General features: G+C 39.4%; 1 protein-coding gene across 1 annotated transcript in view; it reads left to right on the top strand.

Annotated features, from left to right (window-relative positions):
* The window catches only part of STIM2 (stromal interaction molecule 2), a 162,391-nt gene that overhangs the window by 25,747 nt on the left and 109,692 nt on the right, over nucleotides 1-26,952 (top strand). The gene's annotated exons all lie outside the window — the stretch shown is intronic.

Here is a 26,952-nt window from a genome sequence, read left to right on the forward strand (position 1 = left end):
GTGTATAGTTTTAGTGTGACATTTAATGTGATATTTGTGTTCATTTCCATGGATGTTTATGTTTTCAGGTATATCTGAGTTTTACCTAGGTGTAGTCAGAAAGAGCTTTCAAATAAGTGAATTATTTACTGTGCTTTTCAGAGAAACTTAAAATGCAAGGTCCATTGTTATTTGCATTATGAGAATGAAGCTAAATTTAGCACCTCAAGTTATAGATAGGGTATACATATATGTAATTTATATACACATATACATTGTTGATTTATCCTATGTACTGAGAAATCCCATGGTTTATTGAAAAATTAATATAAACTTTGCTTTAAATCTGATTGTTAGATGCTAGATCTCTAGAAGCTGATTACCATGGCCAGTTCCTCTTATTTCACAAATAAGGAAGTTGGGACTGTGGAATCTCATAATTTATGGTTAAGGGGAAAAGAAGAAAAATATAAGTGGAACATTCACTTTCTTCTTATATTCATCGAAAAACCAAATCAGTCAGAAGAATGGAAGGAGAAGTAGGAAAGTATATCAGATTTCCCTGCTTATAGCTTTTACTGTTTGCCAGCATATTCACATAATTGAGAAGAATGTTTGAAATTTTAATTTAAGGCTAATGTATGCAGCGTGTATTTATTGAGCACTTCCAGAGACGTTCTAGGCACTGGAGCGATGAATAAAACAACAAAACAATGAGCCTACATTTAATTGGGTAAGAGATAGTAAACAAATAGACAAGTGAATAACAGAGTATGTCAGGAGGTAAATGCTATGGAAAGATTAAATAGAGGGACCAGAGAATTTCAGTGCAGAGTATATGTATGCATTTGCTGTTTTGTAGCTGTCAGAGAAAGCATAGGTGACGGGTGAGAAGTTAGGGAAGGGAGGGACAGAGTGATATGGGGTACTTCTTAGCGGGAGGAAACAGCATCATGGGCCCTGATGTGGAACATGCTTGGATTTTTGAGAAAATTCCAAGGAGACCACTGGGCTGGTGTGGAGTAAGCAGCGCGGGGAGGAATAGGAGATTGTCAAGAGGTAGCCAAGGCCAGAATGTACAGGGTCCTGTAGACTGATGTAAGGACAGTTCTCTGCCTGAGGTGGGTTTTGAAAAGAGCTGCAACATGGTCTGACTTGTGCTTTAAAAGGATCACGTTAGTTATTTTGTTTGAGACTAGACTAGAAGGGCTAATCTCATGGAGCAGACAGATGAGCGAGGAGGCTTCTGTCCACGGGAGAGGGGGTGGAGCTCCAGGGCTTGTGCTGCAGACGGTGGGAGGTGGAATAGGTGATGCTGTACACAGATACAACATACAGTGAAAGTCTTTCTGTTCTGCTGTCCCGAAAATCAAGTTCTTTGTAATTTCATTGTGATGTAAAGACATAAAAGCTTATGCTATGTTGTGTAATATAAGGAGTTAGGACATTGGAACAAATTTATTGTAATTTCCAAATGCTGGATATTGTGGGGTAGCATAGACACCAAATAGTTAAGTCTTTTTTGCCTATCTTCATGTCCCTTTAAACCACAGAGCTTATTTTAGTTTAGTTTTTTACTCTTCTAGTCATTATTGCTTTCACTTCTCATAACTCTTAGTTTCTGGTTTTTAGCCTTCCTCTTATATGCTGATGTAATTACAGATAAATGCCTGACCTGTTTTATTTGTCTGTACTTGAACTAGTTTTCCTTTAGCAGTTTATTAGGTTTTTGACCTTTCTTTTCTGATTTTGTATACTCTTCTTAAATTCTCTTAAACATATCATTGTCTCTGCTACCTACCTTCAAGGTATTTTGCTTGGTTTCATAACTAGAGCTTATTTCATTCTGAAAAGGCAACAGAGAGAATGAATTATTACCAGTGTCCAGCAGATGAATGTAGTTAGTAAATGCTTAATTGTTTTGCTTTATTCACTTTGGATTAGTTTCTCCTTCCTCTGTTTGTTCACTTATCTGTTGCAAACTGTATTCATTATGTCACGTACACATTTAAAAATTCATACATATGTATATCCCAGTTATTAGCCTGTGGTAAGTATCCAGGCTTTACAATCAGACCAATATGAGTTAGAATATTGTCTCTGCCACTTATCGTTGAATAGATTGGCAGAGTTTTCAGAGCCTGTCTTACCTACCTTTAAAGTGGGAAACACAGTGCCTGCTTTTCACGCCTGTGAAATGTGCCCAGCCACGTGTCTGGCAGCTGTGTTCTTTCTAGTGGTTATTGTCTCTTTTTCCCTTATAAGCCGTTAGATTAATTTTCTCAGTTGACAGAGACAAAACATATGAAGTATTTCCTTAAATTTTCTTCTAGTTGGTACTCCATTTGCTTTTTTCCTTCTTTCTTTTTCTTGTCCTGGTCCTTTTGGAAGGAACTACAGAGATAGTAGTCTTCCTTGGACTTGTGATAAGCATAACACATCAGATGAAGAAGCCCATTAGAACCTATGGATGAGATGAGCAGAAGCAGATCACTTGGTTTTCATAAATGAGACTCGGAAAGGCAGTAAAAGTAGTTTTTACTTGAGGTTTTTTAATCCTGCTACTTACTCTAAAATCAGAGCCTGCTGTTCAACGCTTACAGACTTTGACTTGGAGGAGGTGGACAAACACGAATGCTCAGTGTTCTAATTACAGGAGCCCCAGTGCCGCATCCGCTGTTCATTAGCTCCGCAGATCTTTCGGTGCCTGGGAGCTCACTGGTTCCTGAGCTGTCTTGTCCGTTAGGAGGTAGCTCTGGTTTATGGGAACTTCTTTGTTATATTGGGGTAAAATCGTTCAGTTCTTTCTATGGGTTCTAGATCTGTGTTTTGAAGCAAAAATGGCTGCTTTCTCTCGATATTTTGAAGGACCTAGTATCGGTCAGAACTCTATAGATCAGCGGTTCTCAACCTGTGGGTCACGACCCCTTTGGGGGTCGAACGACCCTTTCACAGGGGTCGCCTAAGAACATCAGAAAACAAAAAGATATTTACATTACGATTCATAACAGTAGCAAAATTACAGTTATAGAGTAGCAACGAAAATAATTTTATGGTTGGGGGTCACCACAACATGAGGAACTGTATTAAGGGGTCGCAGCATTAGGAAGGTTGAGAACTGCTGCTATAGATAAATGGAAGAAGGAAAAAGTATATATATAAATAAATGCTATTTTAATTAATAATTACTTAAAATTTAAGTATTAAAACATTAAATTATATATATATATGTTTATATATCTCTATAATTGAGAGATTAATTTTAAGGAAATGGTACAGATGATTGTAGGAACTGCTAAATCCAAATCTATAGAGCAGGAGCTGATGCTTCAGCCTTGAGGCAGTTTTCTTTCTCAGGGAAACCAACTGGTTGGATCACGCTTGTCCACATTATGGAGAATAATCTTTGTTTAAAGCCAACTGATTGTAGATGTTAATTATGTCTATAAATACTTTCACAGCAACTCCTAGATCAGTGTTTGGTTGAGTGAGTGGATACTGTAGTCTAGCCAGCTTGACACATAAAACCAACCATCACGTTTTATCTTTATCAACTTGGCACTTGTACTCATCTCCTAAAAAACCATAGTTAATCTGCAAATAAAGACAATAACAGAGTCCTACTTTCCCCTAACATGATAATAGCTATCCTGTGTATAACTGAAAACATGCTCAACCTTTTCTCAGTAGAGCATGCAAAGTCCTTGTTCACTTTTCTTGATATCCTATAACTCCAATACTGGGATGTAACGTTAACTGTTCTTAACATACCTTATGTTAGATGATAAGGGAATAAGAGAGGGAAGAAAACAAAGATTGTTGCTTAATATATAAGTCTATAAACAGATTCATAACAAAATACGGAAAAATACTCATAATAGTTACAGTTTTTATTCTGTAACTGGTCACGTGGTTGTAGTTTTACTATCTTCTTCCACTACCCAAGCACCTTAGCTGTTTGTGGTTCTTTGCCTTGTGGGGCAACCCAGAACTTTATCCTTGAAGGGTGTGGCTCATTTGTAGCCCTGCCTGAATTTGGTTGTTGCAGTTTTCTATTGATTTTAATCACAGGGCATGGTAGTACTACGAGTCCCTTTAAGGGATCTCCTGTACTCCAGACTTACTCTTTCATACTGCCATTGAGTGACAGCAGTCCATTTTTCTGTTGGTAATCAGAGTCAATCGCACCAGTCAGTAAAGTATTTCCCTTCTTTGCCTGTTGATACAGAGGGCAGAAGAGCCCAAGGTGGCCAGGTGGAAGGTTTGGCAAAAACATTGGGTACAGTGAAGGCACTGTGTCCAGAATGTCTATTCCAGTGAGAACAAAACCTTTCCCCTTCCATGATGGAAGCAGTTCAGTGTAATCAACCTTCCACCAGGTATGATGGATGATCACCCTGGGAGATGGTGCCATACTGGGGACTCAGTATTGATCTCTGCTGCTGGCGTATTGGACATTCAGCCATTGTGGGTAGAAGTTCATGTTTCTGAGCCCATGTATGACCTTCCTCCCTCCCAGACCACTTTGTTTATGAGTCCGTTGGGCAATGACAGGAGTGGCTGGGGAGAGAGGCTGACTGGTAGATAGACACACCTTGGAGATATGGATTCAGTTCCAGAGTACCACAATAAGGTGAATATTGCAATGAAGTGAGTCATGTGAATTTTTTTGGTTTACCAGTGCGTATAAAAGTCATGTTTACACTGTATATTAAATGTGCAATAGCATTATGTCTAAAAAACACTGTACATACCTTAATTTGAAAAGTGTGCAATGGCATTGTCTAAAAAAAACAGTGTACATACTTTAAAGTACTTTATTGCTAAAAACATGCTAAACATCATCATAGCTTTCAACGAGTCATAATCTTTTTGCTGGTGGAGGGTCTTGCCTGGTTGGGGTGGCTGTGGCAATTTTTTTTTTTTTAAAGATTTTTATTGGGGAATTGGGGGGATGGGAACAGCGCTGGGGAATTGAGGAAGGGGAAGAGACAAGTTGCTGTCGTTTTGTTCTTCAGTCTAGTTGTGGAGGACGTTGCTTCACTGGCCCAAGTTGGCACCATCATTGCGCTCTCCCCGGGCGAGGCAGATCAGTCGCCGGCTTCTGGACGGCCACTCACTGTGGCTGCTGGCCGCTCATGCTGGCTGCTACCCACTGCCACAGGGACTGCAGCCTATGCTGTCACCGGCAACTCAATGGCAGCTCAGCTCCAGGTTGAACTGTTGTTCAGCATCTTAGCTGTGGAGGGCAGTGTCACTGGCCCTCATATGTGGGATCCGAAATGGGGCCCTCTGGCGTCCCAAGCCAGTTCTTAACCATCGCACCACTAGGCCGGCCCTGTGGCAATTTTTTAAGGCAACAAATGAAGTTTTCTGCATCAATTAACTCTTCCTTCATGAGCGATTTTTCTGTAGTATGTGATGCAGTTTGATAACATTTGACACACAGAACTTCTGTCAAAATTGGAGTCAGTCCTCTCAACCCTGCCACTGCTTTATCAACTAAATTTATGTAACATTCTAAATCCTTTGTTGTCATTTCAGTAATATTTACCGTGAGTTGATATCATCTCAGACCACTTTCTTTGCTCATCCATAAAAATCACCTCCTCAATTTGTCCAAGTTTTTTTTTTTTGTAAGAGATAAAGTTTTTTTTATTTTTTATTGGGGAACAGTGTGGTTTTCCAGGACCCATCAGCTCCAAGTCAAGTAGTTGTTTCAATCTAGTTGTGGAGGGCGCACCTCTGTGGCCCATGAGGGGATTGAACCGGCAACCTTGGTGTTATGAGCGCTGCGCTCTAACCACCTGAGCTAACTGGCTACCCCCCATTCAAGTTTTATCATAAGATTATGGCAAATTCAGTCGCATCTTCAGGCTCCACTTCTAATTCTAGTTTTCTCTCTGTTTCCACCACATCTGCAGTTTCTTCCTCCACTAAAGTCTTGGACCTCTCAGAGTCATCTGTGAGGATTGGAATCAACTTCTTCCAAACACCTGTTAATGATATTTTTGCCTCTTCTGATGAGTCACAAAGTTCTTAATGGCATCTAGAATGGTGAATTCTTTCCAGGTTTTCAATTTACTTCGCCTAGATCCATGAGAGGAATCGCCATCTATGGCAGCTATACCCTTATGAAGTGTATTTCTTAAATAGTAAGACTTGAAAGTTGAAATTACTCCTTGATGATTGGATGGCTGCAGACTGGATGTTGTGTTAGCAGGCATGCAAACAACATGAATCTCATTGGACATCTCATCAGAGCTCTTGGGTGACTGGGTGCGTTGTCAGTGAGCAGTAATAATTTGAAAGGAATCTTTTCTGAGCAATCGGTCTCAACAGTGGGCTTAATATATTCAGTAAAGCATGTGGTAAACAGATGTGTTCTCATCTAGGCTTTAATGTTACATTTATAGAGCACAGGCAGGGTAGATTTAGCATAATTCTAAGGGTCCTAGGATTTTCCGAATGGTGAATAAGCTTTGGCTTCAACCTAGTCACCAGCTGCATGAGCCCCTAACAAGAGATTCCCCGTCCTTTAAAGCTTTGAAGCCAGGCACTGACTTCTCTCTAGCTATGAAAGTCCTGGGTGGCATCTTCTTCCAACATAAGGCTGTTTCGTCCACACTGAAAATCTGTTGTTGAGTGTAGATTCCTTCATTAGTGATCTTAGCTGCAGCTTCTGGGTAACTCACTGCAGCTTCTACATCACTCCCTGCTGCTTACCTTGCACTTTTATGTTTTCTGGAGCCGGCTTCTCTCCTTAAACCTCAGGAACCAACCTCTGCTAGCTCGAACTTTTCTTCTGCAGCTTCTTTACCCCTCTTAGCCTTCATAGAATTGAAGAGATTTAGGGGCTTGCTTTGGATTACGCTTTGGTTTAAGGGAATGTTGTGGCTGGTTTACTCTATCCAGACCAACAAACCTTTTTCCGTATCAGCAGTAAGGTGGTTTCAGTTACTTATCATTGTATGTTTATTGGTGTAGCACTTTTAGTTTTTTGAAGAACTTTTCCTTTGCCTTCACAGCTTTGCTAGCTATTTGGTGAAAGAGACCTGGCTTTCAGCCCGTCTCGGCTTCCTGCATGCCTTCTTCACTAAGCTTAATCATCTCTAGCTTTTGATTTAAAATGAGAGATGAGCAGCTCTTCCTTTCCCTTGAGCACTTAGAGGCCATTGTAGGGTTATTAATAGGCCTTTTAAGTTAATTTCAATGTTGTTGTGTCTCAGGGAGTAGGGAGGCCTGAGGAGAGGGAGAGAGGCTGGGGAAGGGTCAGTCAGTACACAGACAGTGTTTATTGATTACGTTTGCAGTGTGTGGGCCGGATTGTCGCACTCCCAGACCGTTACAGTAGTGACATCGAAGGTCGCTGATCACAGATGGCCGTCACAAATATAATTATAACAAAGTTTTGAAATATTGTGAGCAAATACTGTTGGAAAAATGGTGCTGGTAGACTCGTTCGAAGCAGGGTTGCCGCAAACCTTCAATTTGTAAAAAACACAATATCTGTGATGCACAGTAAAGTAAAGTATAGTAAAACGAGGTGCACCTGTATACAGAACAGGTCATCCTAGATTATTAAAATTCTGCTCTGCTGGGTCACCCATTGATGAGCGTTCACATGAGACACAGATATTTTCCTGTTTTTGGCCCATTTCCACATATCTCTTCTCCAGATCGCCTTGCCAGCAGTTTCCCAATCACGTCCTTCCAAGTTTCTGTCCATTGAGATAAACCTTTGGCTGCGTCCTGTGAATTGGTCTGCAGTGACGCCTCTGGCCGTTTCCTCTTCCAGGCAAAATGAAACTACTGCTCTAGGTTCTGTCTACCGGGAGCATTTCCTTCACCACTGTCCTTCAGGGCTGTGCTGGAAAGGGGCGGCAGAGCTGCAGCTGTCCACTTCCCAGTAGGGCCTGCATACTTTGCAGAATCATCTCTCAATGAAGCCCAAGTTTTCTTCCTTCAACTGATGGTAGGGAACTTTCCCAGGGGTTATAAATGTGGGCTGGGAGAGAGAAGATAATGTAGTGTGAATGATGACTTCTTCATATCACTTACTTGTGCCTTCAGGGCCTGTGCGATCTTGAACTTGTGTATACCACTTCCATTTGATGGTGGAGTAGTGTTGTGCATGCCCAGCTCTGTGGCTTGTTGGGTCAGACAGCACCCAGTTCATGACTCAGTTCACATGGTAACTTGGGGGCTCACACTTAAACACCAGTCTCTGCTAAGGCCCAGTTGCAAGCCCACATCTGTTTCTCAAAAGGACAGTAGTTATCCACAGAAGATGGCAGGGCTTGGCTCCCAAATCCTAAGGGCTTGTGCTGTGATTCACCGAATGGGCCTGCCGAAGGCTCCAAAGAGCACCTCAGTCTGCTCTGACACTTGAGGGACCACTGGACATGCTGGATCACATGGCCAAGAGGCAGAGCAGCTTGAAGGGAACCTTAGTTGTTGCAGAGCCTTCCGCTGGGCCATACTCAAAACTAGTAGTTTTTTGGGTCACTTGGTGCGATGGATAAGTGTTACCTGTCATCTTGGTTGGGCTAAGGTGCTCCGTTTTTTGGTCAAATGCTTGTGAGATGTTGCTGTGAAGGTAATTTGTTGATGTGATGAACACCTATAGCCAGTTGACTCTCTAAGGAGATGATCCTTGAAATTGTGGGTGGTCCTCACTCAATCAGTTGAAGACCTTAAAAACAAAACCTGAGATTTCCCCAGAAAAGAACAATTCTGCCTCAAGACGTATCCTAGAAATCTTGTCTGAGTTTCTAGACTGTTGTTCTGCTCTATAGAGTTTGGAATCAAGACTGCAGCATTAACTCCTGTCTGAGTTTCTTCCCTAATGGCCCATACTACAGATTTCCGACTTGCCCGCCTCCACAGCTATGAGCCAGTTCCTCAAAATAACTCTCTTAATGGGTTTTCTTCCTCTCTCTTTCCTTTTCCTTCTCTGTGATACATAATATACATATTATACATATTGATATTATATTTATACACACACATACCATGTGTGTGTGTGTGTGTGTGTGTGTGTGTGTGTGTGTGTGTATATATATAAATATCCCATTGTTCTGTATTTTTGGGAAACCCTGATTGATACACTTGGTAAATGGGCTGGAGTAACATACTCAAATAAGGAATATGTTGCCTCCAAAATGCAGAGAGGCCCCTAGGTGTTGCCTCTTTCTTTGTGGGAGTGCCCAGATGCACACCCTTACTCTTTACCTTGGATGGGCTATCTAGACATGCCCCATACCACTGGACACCTAGAAATCTCACTTAGGTGGAAGTTCCCTAAATATTTGTCCAGTTTATTTCCCATTCTCTGACACCCAAATGTCTTACTTGTGAGTCTGGAGTAGTTGCAACTTCTTGCTCACTGGGTCCAGTTAGCCCAATATCATGAACTAATGGACCAGTGTGATATCTTGTTTAAGGGAAAGGCTGTCAGGATCCCTGCAAAGTAAATTATTGACTGGTGTCCCCGGGCTGGGGAGTTGATTCACCCCTGTGGTTGGACAGTGAAAATACATTGCTGGACTTGCCAGCTGAACACAGACTGCTTCTAGTCATCTTTATTAACAGGTACTGAGAAGAAAACATTTGCCAGATCTGTGTCTGCATACTGGGCACCAGGGGATGTGCTAACTTACTCATGCAACAAAACCATATCTGGGGCAACAGCTACACTCGGAGTCACCGCCGGGCTAAGTTGATGATAACCCACTGTCGTTCTCCAAGGTCTCTTGTTTTCTTACAGGCCAGATGGGTGAGCTGAATGGCCACATGGTAGGAATCACCAGCCCTGCATTCTTTAAGTCTTCGATGGTGCCTCTAATCTGCCTTTTCTCCGTGAATGCGGTACTGTTTTCCTGGATGGAGGCAGTTCTGATGGCCTCCACTTGGCCTTTCCTAGTCTCATGTCCACAGGGCTGGGAGCCAGTGTGGGGGTTCTGCCAGTTGCTGACTATGTCTGTTCTAGTTATGAATTCCGGAACTGGGAAATAACTGCAGGATGGATACAGGGGGCCCACTGGACCCATTTTGAGATGGACCTGAGCTGAAACTCCATTGATTACCTCACCTCCATAATCCCCTACTCTGGCACATGGACCACAGTGATACTTTGGGTCTCTTGAAGTTAGTGTCAGTAAACAGCCAATGTCCAATAGTCCCCCAAAAGTCTTAACTACAATTGACCCTTGAACAACATGGATTTGAGCCATGCAGGTCCACATATGCATGGATTCTTTTCAATAAATACTGTCAGCCCTCTGTATCCTCAGGCATTACACCTACGGATTCAAACACCTGCTGATTGAAAACAGTATTTTGATCCAAGATTTGGGCACCCTCAGATATGGAGGGAGGGCTGACTTTAGGCATTGTTCTATGCCATTTTCATATAAGGGATTTGAGCATCTGTGGATTTTGGTATTTGGGGGGGTTCTGGAACAAAACTGTGGCTACTGAAGGCCAACAGTAGTTAGTTTGGGGGAGTCAAAAGTTATATGCAGATTTGCGACTGTGTGGAGTGTGGGTACCCCTGACCTCTGTGTTCTTCACGGGTCAACTGTGTTTTCTTCTCTCTGCGCACAGTCACTCTGGCAAAAGCTGTAGACCCATTTGGGGAGGTCTGGGAGAAAGATTAACATGTGAATTTTTTGCTGTGTAGCGGGGTCCTTCCTCAAAGAGACCCATCCTCCCCTGCTTTTAGGGTATTCTTAGCTGTAAAGTGGCTCAGGCCTGGGGGTTTACTGAGGGGCCTTGACTCTGTTTTGGTCACTCAAGTTACTCTTCTGTTGACCTAGAACTCTTGCCTGCCGAGGTCAAGCACGAATTCAGTAGACAGCCATCCATTTCCCTTGTATTATAGAGGCACCATGATTAACTAGCAAATGCTGTAGGTCTCTGAGGCAAACTGCTCTGGTTACTGTTTCACTCTGCTGTCCGATATGGTAACCGTGTCCACCTTGTCTTTGGTGAATAAATACTGTCACTTGGCCCCTGCCTCCCCAGATCCAGTTATTCCCATTGCATTTAAGGGCTCCAGTTCAGTGGTAGCATCATCCCACTGTAATTTCTGACCCGCAGAGAAGAGCAACCACAGAGCTTGTAGGGATGCTGAGACTCACGTCACACGTTTATTTTTCATAGTTGTGGTGAAAGGTATGTCCTCTGGACCCTCCTGGGTGGGTGAGCAGGTTTTACATGGTCAAACCGTTTTCACATTCCAATTCCAAGCCTTTGAATACCTTCTACATTGTACCAAGGCAACTTGGGCATTTCGCTTCATTTAATTCAGGCCACTGTTTGGTGTGTATTTCAGCCAACTGACCAGTCTCACTGCTGGAGCCTTTTTTAACCCCTTGTGCTACGCCACTGAATCTAGAATCTCTGTGAAGTGGTCTCATCAATAAATTTGGTCTCATCCAACTTTATGTTTTGTCCATATTATCCCATATCTTCAATATCAAATCCCGCACATTCCCCAGGTTTCTGTCTATATAAATTGGAAAAATCATGCTGTTCTGAGTTGCAGTGCATCTCCTGGGGGTCACAATTAGTACCTCACCTTTTGGGGCCTGTTGGGACTTGCGTCTGGTTGTAGGTCTAGACTCTAAAGGCAGAGCCGGTATTGGTCCTGAGGAGATGCGGCTGTGTCTGGCCAGGCAGCTGCCCCAGGGAAGGCCGTTACAGATCCTTCATGCAAAACAGAGCTTACCCCAGATGAGGGTAGAAGGTCAGCTTCTACTAGTAAGGGAGACCCAGCAGAATTTAGGGGTTCAGTGTCCCCAGCTTCATTGAGAGAGATGTCCCCCCATGTTCCCATTCCAGTTTTTAGGATCCCATTTCTTCAAATCCATACCCTTACTTTAATAATATTGTGTGAGGCTGGGAATTCAATTTGTGTTGCATTTTGGCCACTCACAGGAGGACATTTGGTGTTCGTGTTTCAGAAATCTCCCGAGTCATCAGTAGATGAGGGTTTCTCTTACGGCAGACAAGAGTTCTCTCGGGTCACGTATGTAGCATTCGAGCTGGGCATATTAAGCCCTGAGCTAATCCTTTTGTTCCCCCACTTTATCCAGTACAGTTAGTCACCAGCTAATCTCATTATAATTGTTCGTTTGACTAACATTCTAAGGTATCGATTGCTTGTTCACCCAGCACCTTGCTTTCTATATTTGATGAGGAATATCCAGTGGCTACATTTTGTATATCTCTTGCTGTGTCATGCCATGGACTCCCAGTCCCTTTATATACCTCTTTTTCTGGAAATGAAGTCATTAGTGCCTTTAAATCTAATCAGAGTAGAGAACAGTTTTGTTGTATGTGTTGTATATAGCTGCGGTTCATTCATTTCATTGCACTATTCCAGTTATGAATGCTCCATAGTTTAATCAGTTTTTCTAATGAACATTTTGTTTCTAGTTTTTGCCTTTTCTAAAAAATGTTTTGTGTATTGCACATCTCTGAGTTTCTCAAGGTTGTGTGTGACCAGGGAGGTTGCTGGGTCAGATGGCATCAACTTTACCTAGTAATGCCTAATTATTTGCAAAAGATATGTATCATTTACTTCCTAAGCATCACCAACATTGGTATTTACACTTAAAAAATTTCTGTGGTTGGCATGTAATGGCATCTTCCTGTGAGTTTAATTTACTCATTGGTATTGAAATTGAGCATCATTTCATATTATTGGTCCCTTCTTTTGGAGAGTGTGAAGAGTGTTCAAATCTTCTGTTTTTCTATTGGGTTGGTCCTTTTTTTTTTCTTCTTATAATGGTTTTGGAATTCTTTATATTTCTATCCTTTGGTTACAATTGTAATTATCTCTCTTTAATTTGTGGCATGTCTTTTTATTTACTTTATGCTTTGGTAATGAACAGAAGTTCTTCTTGTTAGTATTGTTAGATTAACCAGGGTTTTCATTTATCATTAAATGTGTTTTTTTGTGTCTTAATTAAGAAATCCTTCCCTGCCTTGATGGTATTACCCTACATTATCTTCTCAAAGCTGTATAATTTGTATTTCAGATTTAGACTTTTAAATTGCTAGGAATTGATTTTTGTATGTTTTGTGAGAATCAAGTCTGATTTCCATTTTTTTTCCCTATATGTGGATGTTCAGCCAATTCTAGAACCATTTATTTAACAAGCTTGAATTTTCCCCACCAATTTGCATCGCTACTTCTGTCATATAGCAAGTATCTGGCTATTCTTCTCCCTTTGCATATTTATATAAATTTTATAATCATTTTGTCAAGCTCTGGGGGAAAAACCTATTGGGAAGTTGACTGAAATTGCCTTATTTCAAATTTATTTGGAGACAGTTCGCATCTTTATAACAGTCTTCTATTTTAAAAATTTGGTGTTTATTTCTATTTGTTTAAATATATTTTCCTGGCTGTCATACAGTTCTATAATTTTTTCCCTACATTGTTATATTTATTCCTAGGTACTTTATGTTTTGATCCCCTTTAAAAAAATATTTTTATTTTTAAAATGGAATTGTCAGTTCCCACTCCTTAGGATAACAAATATTATCATGCATTCATGACTGAGACTTTGTTGTACCTCAAGAAGCATGAACTTGTAAGTATTGTCTTCCTTTTCCTGAAATTTTTTAGTATGGTTAGGAAGAGGCAAGAGTTTGACCTTAAGTTGGGTTTTGAAAACTTGCTAGGGATGAGAAATGTAAATAACAGGAGTTTGGCTCTAACCAAATTTCATTGGTTTTAAGTCACCATCTTGCTTTGTCTTTTATGAGGGCCAGTTAGAATTGCAATCCCAAACCTGGAACTCTTCTGGTAGTTTGTTCTTATAATACTTTCAGCCAGAACATGAGGGCCTAAGGTTCAGACAAATTTTGAATTAGTTTGTAAAAGTAAGTGAGCCTATTTTTGGCTTTAGCCACTACTCCAGAGTCATTCTTTTTGCCAGCATGTCTGAGGAGTAATCATTAAACTCAATGTATTAGTAATCTATGTCACTACAAAATAAATTACCACAATCTTAGCCACTTACAACGACATACATCTCAGAGTTTCTGTTGGTCAGGTGTCTTGGCATGGCTTAACTGGGTTCTCTGTTCAGTCTCACAAGGCTGAAATCAAGGTGTTGGTCAGGCAGCTCTCATCTGGAGCTTGGCTTCCCCTTCCGAGCTCATTCACATTGTTGTTCCTGTGGCTAGCACAGAGGTCCTTGGTCTCCCAATGCCCTTCGACCAGTCCTGGCAGTTTGCTCTTTCTAGGCCAGCAGGTGGATCTCTCTTACACTTGTGTCTCGTTGACCTCTTTTAAGGGCTCACTGGATGAAATTATGCCCACCCAGGATAAATTCTGTTTTGAAGTGAACTCAGAATCAGCTGATGAGGGACCTGAATTGTATCTGCAAAATCCTTTCTGCCATGTAATGTAACATAGTGATGACAGTGATATTTCATCATATTCACAGGTCCTCACATTCAAGGGAAGTGGATTATACAGGGTGTATGCACAAGGGAGCAGGAGTCTTAGAGCCCTCTAGGATTCTGCCTCCCACAGTCTCTCTGATCCATGCATGACAATTTCAGTTTCTCATGTCAGATGATGCCTTGATTCTTCTCACCTGGATTGCCTTTTTCCCCCCCAATGCTTTTGTTTTCAACTAACTATAGACTCACAAGAAGTTGCAAAACTTTGTCAGAGAGAGGTTTGTGTACCCATCCTGATATAGAATCTTCAATCTAAAAATTGGAAGATTTCCCCAATGGCGACATCTTATATAAATATAATACATTATCAAAACCAGGAAATTGATATTAGCGTAATACAATTAAGTAGGCTGCAAATGTTACTCCAGTTTCACCAGTTTTTATATGCAATAACTTTTAAATTTTGGTGCATCTTTGTATATAATTCTGTGTATAGATTCATGTAACCACTACATTCAAGACACAAAACTGCTGTCATCACAAAGGAATTCCCTTGCGCTCTCCCTGCTTAGTAATCATACCCTTCTCCTCCGTCCTGGCAGCCACTGCCCTGTGCTCTGCTTCCACACCTTTGTCATTATGAGGATGTCATCTCAGTGGAATCCTGGATTATGTCACTTTTTGAGATTGGCCCTTTCACTCAGTTATAATGTCCTCAAAATCCATTCAAATAGGTGAGGGTAACAATAGTTTGTTCCGTTTTATTGCTGAGCTGTATTCCATTGTTCAGATGTACCAGTTTGTTTAGCCATTCACCCCCTGAAGAACGTATGGGTTGTTGCCAGTTTGGGCTTATTACAGATAAAATTCCTATTATATAAACATTGACGTTCAGGACTTTGTGTGAACATGTTTCCATTTCTCTAGAATAAATGTCCAGGAATGTGATTGATGGGCTATATGATAAGTGCATATTTAACTGGGAAATATCTTTAACTTTTTAAGCAACTGTCAGACTGATTTCCAGAGTGGCGGTACCATTTTATATTCTTACCAGCAAAGGAAGAGAGGAACAGTTTCCTGCATCCTTGTCAGCAACTGGTTCTGTTGGCGTTTCTTACTTTGACCATTCTGATAGGTGTTTGTTGGTATCGCATTGTGATTTTAATTTGCATTTCCCTCATGACTAGCATGTTGAACGTCTTTTCACGTGTTTATCTGCCAAATCCAGGTCCTCTCCTGTTCATCTCTTTGCCCATTCTAATTGGATTTGAATTGGTTTTTGCTGTGGACATTTTCAAATAAATAAAAATAAATAATGAACTTCTGTTGTCAAATTTCAACAGTTACACATTTGGCTGTTTTGTTTCTTTTGAGTATTTCAAAGCAAATCAGATATGGAGGTAACATGACATTTCACTTGTAAATACTTCATTTCTATCTTATGAGGACTTTTGAAAAATATAACCATCAGGATATTATCATATTTAATTTAATAATTCCTTAATATCTAATACTGATACCTAATAATATTAGTATACTCAGTACATATCAGTAATAGTATATATTTGTAATTTATATATTCATAGTATAAAGGTAGTAGATATCTAATATCTAATACTTAGCCCATATTTACACTTTTCTTTTTCAGAGATGTGTTTTTAAAATGATTGTTCTGAATCAGAATTCGTATAAGATCAGTTAGTTAGGTACTCTTTTTGACAGCACTCCCTCCTTTTTCTCCTCAGGCAATTGATTTGTTGGAAAAATTGGTTTATTTGTCTTCAAGACTAACTTGAGTTTGGCTGATTCCTTTCTCTTTCTGTCATTTAACTTCTTGTACCCCTGCTTCCTCTAAAGTGATAGTAAGATTTAGTGGCTTGGTTAATTGGCTCAGGATTTTAGACAAGCGGACTTCACAGGGATACTGTGTAGTCTCTGATGCATCACATTATGAGGTGCATACTGTTCAGGTGTTCCACGTTTTGGACGAAGCGTGATCAGTTGGTTCAGATATTTTCATCTCCATTCCTGCTTTTAAAAAGTTTCCATTAACATTGCAGCCAGTGGTTATGGCTTCCATTGATTGTTGCCTAGATTCACTATTTCATTTGGGGTCGCAGAATGATGATTTTCCAGTTTAGTTATCCTGCATTTATTTGCTACACTGTCAAGCACATTTATCAGCTTTTTGGTTTTCATGAAATACATTCATACAGGAAAGGCTGGAAAAGGCTCAATTCCCCCCAACTCGTTTTACTTATCAATTCTCAGTAATGAGTCGGTGCTTGAGCAGTCTATAGAAGACACCAATAAGGTGTTTTTTCCCCCTATCATTTTCTTTGTGGATAATTTTGATTTTTTGGATTTTTAAAAAAGGTATGTGATGCTTTCCAATGACATTTTCTTTAAAATTATACTTTCTACCTGTAGATATTTAGAAATATAATTTTTTTTGGTATTAGTCTTTTAAATCCAGCAACCTTACTAAATTCTTGTTCATTTAAGTTTATTTTTAGATTTTTATCCTCTGCAGATGGCAGTATTTTATTCTGCCTTTCAAGTCTTTATACTTTTTCTTCCTTTTCCTTTCCTTACTGTAGTAGTGTAGAACTCTAGTACTATTTATTTATTTTTTATTTATTTATTTATTTTTAAAGATTTTTATTGGGGAATTGGGGGAGGGGAACAGACAAGTTGCTGTCCTTTTGTTCTTCAATCTAGTTGTGGAGGACATTGCTTCACTGGGCCAAGTTGGCACCATCATTGCGCTCTTCCCGGGTGCAATGGATGGCTTCTGGACGGCTGCTCACTGCTGCTGCTGGCTGCTCACGCTGGCTGCTGGCTACACACGGTAGCCCATGGCAACCCACTGCCACAGGGGCTGCAGCCTACGCTTTGGCCTAAGACTCACGGCAGCCCAGCTCCAGGTTGAGCTGTTGTTCAGCATCTTAGCTGTAGAGGGCAGTGTCACTGGCCCTCATATGTGGGATCCGAACCGGGCCCTCTGGTGTCCCAAGCCAGTTCTTAACCATCGCGCCACTTGGCCGGTCCTCTAGTACTATTTAAATAGACGTGGGATAATACAGTTCTTCTCTTATTCTTTACCTCAGAGGCAACACTTTTAATATTTCATTATTAAAAATGTGTTTTGCTATAGGTTCTTTTAGCAGATTAAGGATGTTTCCTCATATTCATATACATTTCATCATGAATTAAAGTCTAATTTTATGGAATATTCCCACGATCATATGGGTTTTCTACCTTTAATATGTTAATTTGAATTATACTAATTGATTTTCTAATGTTGAACTAATTTTTCATTCCTGGAATAAACTCAACTTTGTCATGAAGTGCTATTATCCTTTTTGTAGTTTGTTGAATTTCATTTGCTGATAGCTTCAGATGTTCATGAATGAAGCTGGCTTTATAGTTTTTATTTTTACTACTGTTTTCTTGGTTGTGGTACTAATGTTAAGCTACCCTCAGAAAATGAGATAGGGAGGTTTCTTCTCTGTATTCTCTGTAAAAGCTTGAGTGAAGAGTGGAATTCCTTTTTCCTTGATTGTTGCCAGAACTCACTAATGAGAACTCTGGGCTTGGAATTTTCTTTGTGGGAAAAATTCCCAGGTGGTTTAGTTTTTAGTTCTTTGAAGAATGTAAGGTAAATACAGTGTCTTCCTGTGGTGATAAGTTAGTAGTTACAAGTGAAAAATTCGGTTGCTGAGTAATATTTTTTTACTGACTGGTTTGAGTAGAGCTGTTTTGTCTCCGTTTTTTGAGGATGTTCAACATATTTTTTTGTCTGTAAATAATTACACATATTAAATACATTTGAAAAAATAGGTTATCCACTGTATTGCTTTAATACAGTTTAGATTTGTGTTTTAAGCTTCTTACATTTGTAAGACTTCTGAAAATGGATCTGAGCCTTTAGAAGACTCTGAGTTAGATATCCAAATTCAACTTCTGGCCCTGCCAGTTACTATCTTGGGTGTATCTCTTACTTTCTGGGTTCTCAAATTTGTCATTTATAAAACAAATATCTACTTCACATAATTTTTATGAGGATAAACTGAGAAATGCTATATAAACCATAAATGAAAAGTTTTAAAGATAATTGAGAGTTAGAGAGTTAGAAGGAACCTTTGAGATCTGTCTGAGCCCCTCTATTTTATAGGAAATAGACGCTACTTGTGTGTGTACAGAGCTGACTGCACAACCCTGGCTTCCTGCTTCCCAAGTCATTGGGCTTTCCCAAGTTTGTGTTCCTTCAAATTAAATGCTAGGTACTTGAGAGAAACTTGCCTTCTTTAGGTCCATAGCTGAGTGCATCATTCGCAAAAGGTTAGGTAGAAAAGTACATGTGTTATTAGGAAGAAAGAGGAATTTTAAGACTTTAGTTTCTTAAGTTACCAGTAATTAAAACTGCTGTCAAAGTAGTTATTGAATTTTTTTTTCTCAGAATTTAGACAAAGAGAGACTTGTTATACTTCTCAGGGATTAACATTTATCTAATACTGTAAGAAGTAAAGCCCTGTGTGTGGTTGCTGCATAACTTTGTACTTGAAATTCAGTTGAACTTGTACTTTAAAAACCATTGCTTCAGTACAACTGTAATGAAATCTTACTTTATATATAGCATGAAAACTTTTAAACTAATGGTGTTTGTAAAAGGTAGTTCCTTGAAATTGAATTTGTCTATGTAATTTTTAATTTTCTCTAAATATAGTCTGGAAAAAAAATTGTTTCTTTCAAATTTTTAATTTGATACTACTAATTGAAAGGTTTGTTGTTGCTTAAGCTTTGAAGGTTCAATATATTGTATAGTATTTGTGGCGTCTGCTCCCCAGGAAGGGTCGTCTTTCCTCTTTCTTTCCCACAAATAACTGGAGATCCCAGACTACCCACCCCTTGCCTCCAGCCTCGCCGCCTCTGCCCTTTCCCCTCCATAAGGTGCAGCGCGTATTTCAATTGCTCATCTGTACCTCCAGTTCTGTTGTCTGCTCTCATTTAAGAATTTCCTCTTTCCTTCCCTTCTTACCCTTCCTCTCCTAGGAAGTTTGTTTCCTGTGAAATGATGAGATACATAGGGACACATTAAAGGGAAGCGCCCAGGTTTGCTGAGGCAATTTAAGAATCCTAAATGTCTTTGCAGAAAACATGTGTCCCATATTTTAGATGAGTTTTTAAAAAATTTTGCTTAAGTCATTTTAATCCTATTTGTATTATTTTAGAGGTAGTGTCATCAAATGCTAGATTTGTCAATTGCTATTTTGAATAAAAACTTTCTCAGAACTGAGGCTGTGTTTTATTTTGTTTAAATACTAATTTCTTTTGAGAGTCAATAAGAATTTACATAAAATGAATTATAATTTTGTTGACGTAAAGTTAAAATCAGATTTAATGTTAGGTTAGCTGTTATATAGGCTTGTGACTTTATTTCTCTGAAAAATAGGACATTTTCTTTAAAACTCATTACTGATGCTCCTCAACTTATGATAGGGTTAGACCCAATAAACCCATTGTAAGTTGAAAATGTTGTGTGTAAAGTGCATTTAACACACCTAATCTACCAAACATCAGAGCTTAGCTTACCTTAAATGTACTCAGAACACCTACATTAGCTGACAGTTGCGTAATTATCTTGAGTTTCATCTTGAGAGTAATCGCCTTTTTACCAGAAGCAGGAGACACAGGCGTTTTGTAGACACGATGGGATGTGAAAACACAATATCCAGAAAGTGCTGGAAAACACAATACGCTGTAGAGCATTAGTCGTTGACCCTTGTGAGTGTGTGGCGGACTGGGAGTCGCAACTTGCTGCCTCTGCCCAACATCACGAGAGAGCGTCACACTGCATATCAATAACCTGGAAAAAGATCAGAATTCGAAGTACAGTTTCTACTGAATGCATATTGCTTTTGCACCATCATAAAGTAAAAAAATTATAAGTTGAACCTTCTTAAGTCAGGAACTGTACGTGTATCTTCATCACAAAGCTAGACTTGTATGTGCCATAGGGAAGGTTTAGTTCCCTTATATAATACATGTTAGTTTCTGTTTAGGTTTTATGGCTGTTGTTAGCTGCACTACAGTTCTGTAGGTTTTCTAGAACTATATTATTCTTTATATTATTTCATTGCTATTCATAGGAACTCATGAGGGTGTGAATATTTTATGCTAATTTTGCAGCCCAGGAAACTAGGAACCAAAGATGTTATGAGGGTTTGCTGAAGATTACGCACAGTTGGTGAGTAATGGAATTGAGATTAGAGGTTCAGGTCTGACTACAAAATTGGTGGTAGTGTGATTATTTAGGAAGAATGAAAGTTGATAGGTAAACAGTTCCTTGGAATTATAATAGTTATGCATAAAATGCTGGAAGAGAGGAGAATGGGAAGCATCTAACAGTTGGGAAGGCCAGGAAGGCTTTCTAGAGGTGAATCGCTAGTGCAGTAATTAATTCTTCAGGGATCTGAATGCGCCTTGTGGTTCATGCTGTGAAGAGTGGGTGTTATCCTTTGGAGGAGGACTGGGAGGTACTGAAGGATTTCAGCAGGAGGGGTGATGTGACCAGCTTCCTAAGCTAAAAAGATACAGGGGCCATAAAAGGGGATATTTGTGGTGTGGTGCTACCTGTGATAGACCATCCCAGACAGGAAGGACGTGGGAGAAGCGATGAGGTTGTGTCTGATGGCAGTGATGGAGGGATGGAGAGGAGGGAACTGGATTTGAGCTTTTTAATAATTACAGATGTTCTCACTCATTTCCCTCCCTGTTAAAAATACTGAGAGCTAAAAGTTTGTGTTTAGAAGACGGACTCAGTTCTGATCATCTGCAGATTGCTGACCTGGAAAGAACTCTGTTCTTAGTTGTTAAGAGTATAACCACGTTTAGGATAGAAATTATGCCTTTTAGTTACAAAGTTGTTTAACTTTAGATGAAAGCGAAATTTATGCCTGAATTATGGTATTAACGTAAATAAGACTGTTCAGTGTAGAATCTACAGAGTCACATCATTTCAGGAAGCAAAGCTAATAGTACTTAAAATGATCACTGTTTTATGAATGACTTCTTTCATTCCACTCTAGATCATTCTAAATAATTTCTTAGAAATTTCTGATTGAGTTCTGCAGGCACGAAGAATGCAGTAATTGTGTCTCTTTGACAACATGTCCTCCTAGGCAAATTTCTACCTATTTAATGCCACCCTGCATCTTGCCTTTTCCTCATATCCTGAGCTGGAAAGGAGCCGTAGCAGTGTTCCAATCTGTCATGTGGTAGGTAGGTGGAGCTTTCTTGGCTTGTCTATAAGAACAGTGTTCCTGTTGTTAATGGGGCAAAAAAAAAAGTTTATAATAACATGAGTTTAGTTTTTAGTATCTAATCAATCAGAAATTTCATTTATATATCTAGTTGTATCTTTCTCTAAAAATGGAAAATACAAAGGAAAATGATAGTTATCTTTATGCTTGATAATGAATAAGGTCTTTTCCTGAATGATTACATCTCTATTTAACAGAGGCTGCATACTGTAGTAGAATGAATGAGAATTCTAGGAATTAGTAAACTTTACCTTGTAAATATGTTTGTAATCTGCCTCCTTCCATCTCACCTTATGTGCACAGCCTAAGTTTACACGTTGTTGCTTGGGATAATAAAATGTCTCCCTACCTCCATTCTGCTGTCCTTAAGTCCACGCTCTGCAGCTACCCCGATTTTCTCTGCCCAAACCTGACACTTTCCCACCCACATCTCTGTGAGTGTCTTACTGCTGAGTTCTGCTAAATGCTTGGAGTTGTGGCATAATCAGAGTGGCTCCTTGAACATTTAATTTCCATGAAGTTTCACCAGCTCAATAATTTTATACTTATACACATACACACACACACACACACACACACACACACACGCACACACGCGCGCGCACATACACACAAGTACTTGATTTTTGTAAAATATTTTAATGAATATATTTCTTCTTTTTATACTTTAAGTACTGTTTTACTTAATTACTTCTTAATAGTATTTATTAAAATACCTGATATAGCTAACTATTGAGACAGGAGTATAAATTTATGAAAAGAAAGAAAATAGGATTTATAACCAATTATACATAAAAGTGGCACACATCTGTCTAAACTATATAATACTAAAGGCCTAACTTAGTTGAGGCTAACTTAGCTGAGTGCTTATATTAAAAACCATTTTTTGACTGTTATATTTGGAGTAAAAAGAAGGAAGACAGCAGATTATTTCTGATATTGTAATGTTACTAGATGACAAAATAAAGTCAAACTCCTCACCCATTTTAGTCTCTCTTTTGTTAGGAAAACAATTGATTGAAAATGGTAGATCCAAGTTTTTGAGAGAATAGGAGGAGAAAGGAACTAACTGTTCTCAGTGGCCAGGATATTTTTATTTTAGGGCCTAAAAACAACTTTAATAATCCTGTTTCATGATCTCTGAGCAATTTTAGAGACTAGGAATGGTATATGAAGGCTGACAGGTTTTTTAAAAACACTTTTTTTAGGGACCGGCTGAGTGGCGCGTTGGTTAGGAGTTGGCTTGGGACGCCAGCTCTGAGCAGCAGGGCCCCGGTTTGGATCTCACATGAGGGCCAGTAACGCTGCGCCCTCTACAGCTAAGATGGTGAACAGCAGCTCGACCTGGAGCTGGGCTGCTGTGAGTCGCCGTGAGCGGCTGTCCAGTGGCTGGTGAGCGACTGCCTCACCCTGGAAGAGCGCAATGATAATACCAACATGGGCCAGTGAAGTGACATTCACAACTAGACTGAAGAACAAAAAGGACATCAACTTGTCTGTTCCCCTTCCCCAATGCTGTTCCCCTCCCCCAATTCCCCAATAAAATCTTAAAACAAAAAACAAAAAAACCCCACACTTTTTTAGGATAATTGACTTATAATAACTGTATTATCCTATTTAAGTGTAAATTTGGTAAGTGTTAACATTTGTGTTTATACCCATGAAACCATCCCCAACACCAGTCAATTCAATGAACATAACCATCACCCTTCCAAGTTTCCTCATGTCCTTTAGAAGTGGAGACTGAGAAGGAACAGTCAGTGAGGAGAACAAAGCTATTATGTTATGGAAACTGAACAAAGAAAAGCATGCTCAGTTGTGGCTGATGCTTACTGATAGGCCAAGTAACGTGAGACATGAAAATTGACCATTAAATTTAGTCATGTAGCGATTACTGGTGATTTTGACTAAGGCAGTTTTGGTGGAGTGGTGAGAGCACAGGCCTGATTGGAGTCTATTTTAAGAGACAAGGGGAGGAGAGAAATTGAAGATAGTAAGTTAGCAGTGCTTTCAAGGAGATTATCTGCAAAGGGGAGCGAAGAAATAGGGCAGTAGTGAACTGGGGTTGAGAATGTGTTGCTTTTTTTTTTTTTTTAAGGATGTTTATATTCTGATGGCAGTGATGCATTGAGAGCAAGATGTTCAGGATGAATTTCTTGAGGAGTGCTCTTGAGGGACTAAATGGGATGCGATTTAGTTCACATGTGTAGGGATTGATTGGCATTGTATAGAAACTTGGATAGTCCATCTGTGGCAGTAGGCCAGAGACAAAGTGTGAGGTATAGAAACTGGGAGGTAGCTCAGTGGGTTGTGAGAGTTTATGGAAGTTCTTTTCTGATTGTTTAGTTAAAAACTTTTTTTTCTTTCAGTGAAGTATAGGGCAAAAAAAGTCATCACTGTGAGTAAGGATGGGGAGAAGGAAGGCATTAGGGTTGAGGATCAAGAAGGTGTGAAATAGAGTCACAAGATGATTGCCTGGCGGCAGTGAGGGTGCAGTTGAGGTCTGTGGGTATGGATTTCGAGGCATGATGATCAGCCATGTTCAGATGCACGGGGGTACGTGCAGAGTAGGTGGAGAATTAGATTTTTATCAGGGTTATCTTTGCTAACTCAAGTATAGTGAAGTGAGAGAAGGGCCAAGGAGTTGAAGGCGTTTGCAGGGGAGTGATTCTGAGCGGCCATGGGCTTCACTATGAGAGGAGGGGAGAGAAGACAAAGGGTGAGGGACAGGAATCTACTGGGTTGTCAGAAGAGTCATGACGCATGTCCGCGACAGATGGCACTAGTTCATTTTTGGAATTACTAGAGTCATTCACATCTATGTTAGTGCTATGTCATTTGACAGCTGACAGTTCTAGCTTCATTCTAAAAAAAAAAAAATTGAGTGATTTGGTTGAGTTTTGGAGATTTTACAGCAAGTTGAAGATGGAAGACCAAACTGCATTTTTGCCATATTTTACTGTTTTACTTCCGTAAAGGGAAGAACGCGCATCAAGCTTGTGAAAAGTTGCATAAAGTTTACGGTGACAATGCTCTACAAGAACGTCAGTGCCAACGATGGTTCACAAAATTCTGTGCTGGTGATTTTGATCTCAACGATGCTCCTCAGTCAGGGAGGCCCACTGAGGTTGATGATGACAAAATAAAGTCATTGATCAAGTCAAACCCACGTTACACGACACAAGAGATTGCAGAAACATTGAACATCCATCATTCAAGCATTTATAACCACCTGAAGAAGCTGGGATACGTAAGCAAGCTGGATATTTGGGTTCCGCATGAACTCAAAGAAGTTCATTTGATGCGCAAACAGTCTTGGTCCCGACGTGATGATTCACCTCAAACAACATCGAAAGCAGACATTCATTAGAGGAAGGTTATGCTCTCAGTGTGGTGGGATTTTAAAGGTGTCGTGTTTTTTGAGTCCCTAGCAAGGAACCAAACAATCAATTCGAATGTGTACTGTCGGCAATTGGACAGTTTGAACGAATCCATCATCCAGAAATGTCCAGAGCTTGCTAATTGTAAAGGAGTTGTGTTCCATCGCGACAACGCGAGACCACACACAAGTTTGATCACCTGTCAAAAATTCTTGGAGCTTGAATGGGATGTGTTGCCACATCCACCATATTTGCCTGACCTTGTGCGGTTTGACTTCCACTTGTTTCACTCTCTTCAAAACTCGTTGTGTGGTATAATGTTCAATTCAGATGAGGCTGTAAATCAGCACCTTGTTCAGTTTTTCGCAAATAAAGACAGGTCCTTCTGTGAACGAGGAATTATGAAGCTCACTGAAAGATGGCAAAAGATTATCGAACAAAACGGGAAATATATCATTGATTGATCTTTGTTCTTTATATAAATAAATGACCTTTGAAAAACATAGACAAAAATATGTCATGACTTTTCCGACAACCCAATATTCAGAGATGATAGTGACTCTGAATAGGGCTAAGTATGGATAATATTTCGAAGATAGAGCCAGTGGATTTCCTGAGGTTGGATCGGGCGATGTATGTGAGAGGAGTATTCAAGAATGACCATAGGTGAAAGGATTAAGTAATAAAAATGGGCAGTTACCAAATAAAATAGTCACAGGAATGTGAAGGAGAACATAGAGAATATAGTCCATAGTATTGTAATAACTATGTGTGGTGCTAGGGGCTACTAGTTTTATTGGGGGAATCACTTCATAAGTTATATAAATGTCTTAACAACTGTGGTGTACATCTGAAACTAATATAATATTGAATGTCAACTGCAAATGAAAAATTTTTTTAATTAAAAAAAAAAGAATGACCTTCGAGTTTTTGGCCCTGCGCAGTTGGAAGAATGGAGTTATTGTCAGCTGAAGTGCTGGGTAGTTTATCACATTTGATAGTTTGGTTGTATTTTATTGTTCCATATAAAAAATTTTTTTAGTGTAATTAAGCTAGGTAAATATAAATATAAAGCAGCTTCATCCATGACCACTCATTAAATTTCTATATTGATTTATTCATTTAGTAAATACTTATTTGAGTACTTGTTATATGATCCATGTGGTGTTTTAGGTGATGGGACTATAGCATTGAACAAAAATAGTTAAATCAATAATTTACATTGGTTTTAGTTCAAATTGAGAAATTTTGGAAAACTTGTTAAATAAAAGGGATTATTATATATTAATAAATGAAAATTTGTATTATCTTTGTATTGAACTGCTAAATGACAGGTTTGGTTGAATATAGCCAGTTTTATATTTTTAATACTCTTCCTCCAAGAACTTATCACAGTTATTTTTAGTTAATGATTTAATATAACTTAAGATACTAATGACTTATTCCAAAAAAAAAAAAGAAAGTTTGAGGGCTAATGAATTGGAATTTATTTTATAGTTTATGAACTACATGAGAAAAATCTTTTTCTTTACGGGACCTGATACCTCCTTTAGACCAAAAATGATACTCTTGCCAATTGATTGCCTGAACAGTCCAAAATTTAAATCCCCCCCCAAATGGAAGAAATTATACTATTTTTAAGAATATACTGAAAACAGTTCACATGTTTTGGGGTGATTCTCTTGGTTAAGTCATGCGTGCCATGAGTTTTGGACAGTGGCAGAGTTGTTGGAGTAAATGTGTATACCTCCCTAAGGAGAATTCTTTGAATCAGAAGGGCAGTATTAATCTGCGTGCATATATTTCAACATATTAAGTCATTTCAGTATTTTTAGTGT

This window comes from Hipposideros armiger, unplaced genomic scaffold (genome assembly GCF_001890085.2).
Source record: "Hipposideros armiger isolate ML-2016 unplaced genomic scaffold, ASM189008v1 scaffold_68, whole genome shotgun sequence".
Classification (NCBI taxonomy): Eukaryota; Metazoa; Chordata; class Mammalia; order Chiroptera; family Hipposideridae; genus Hipposideros; species Hipposideros armiger.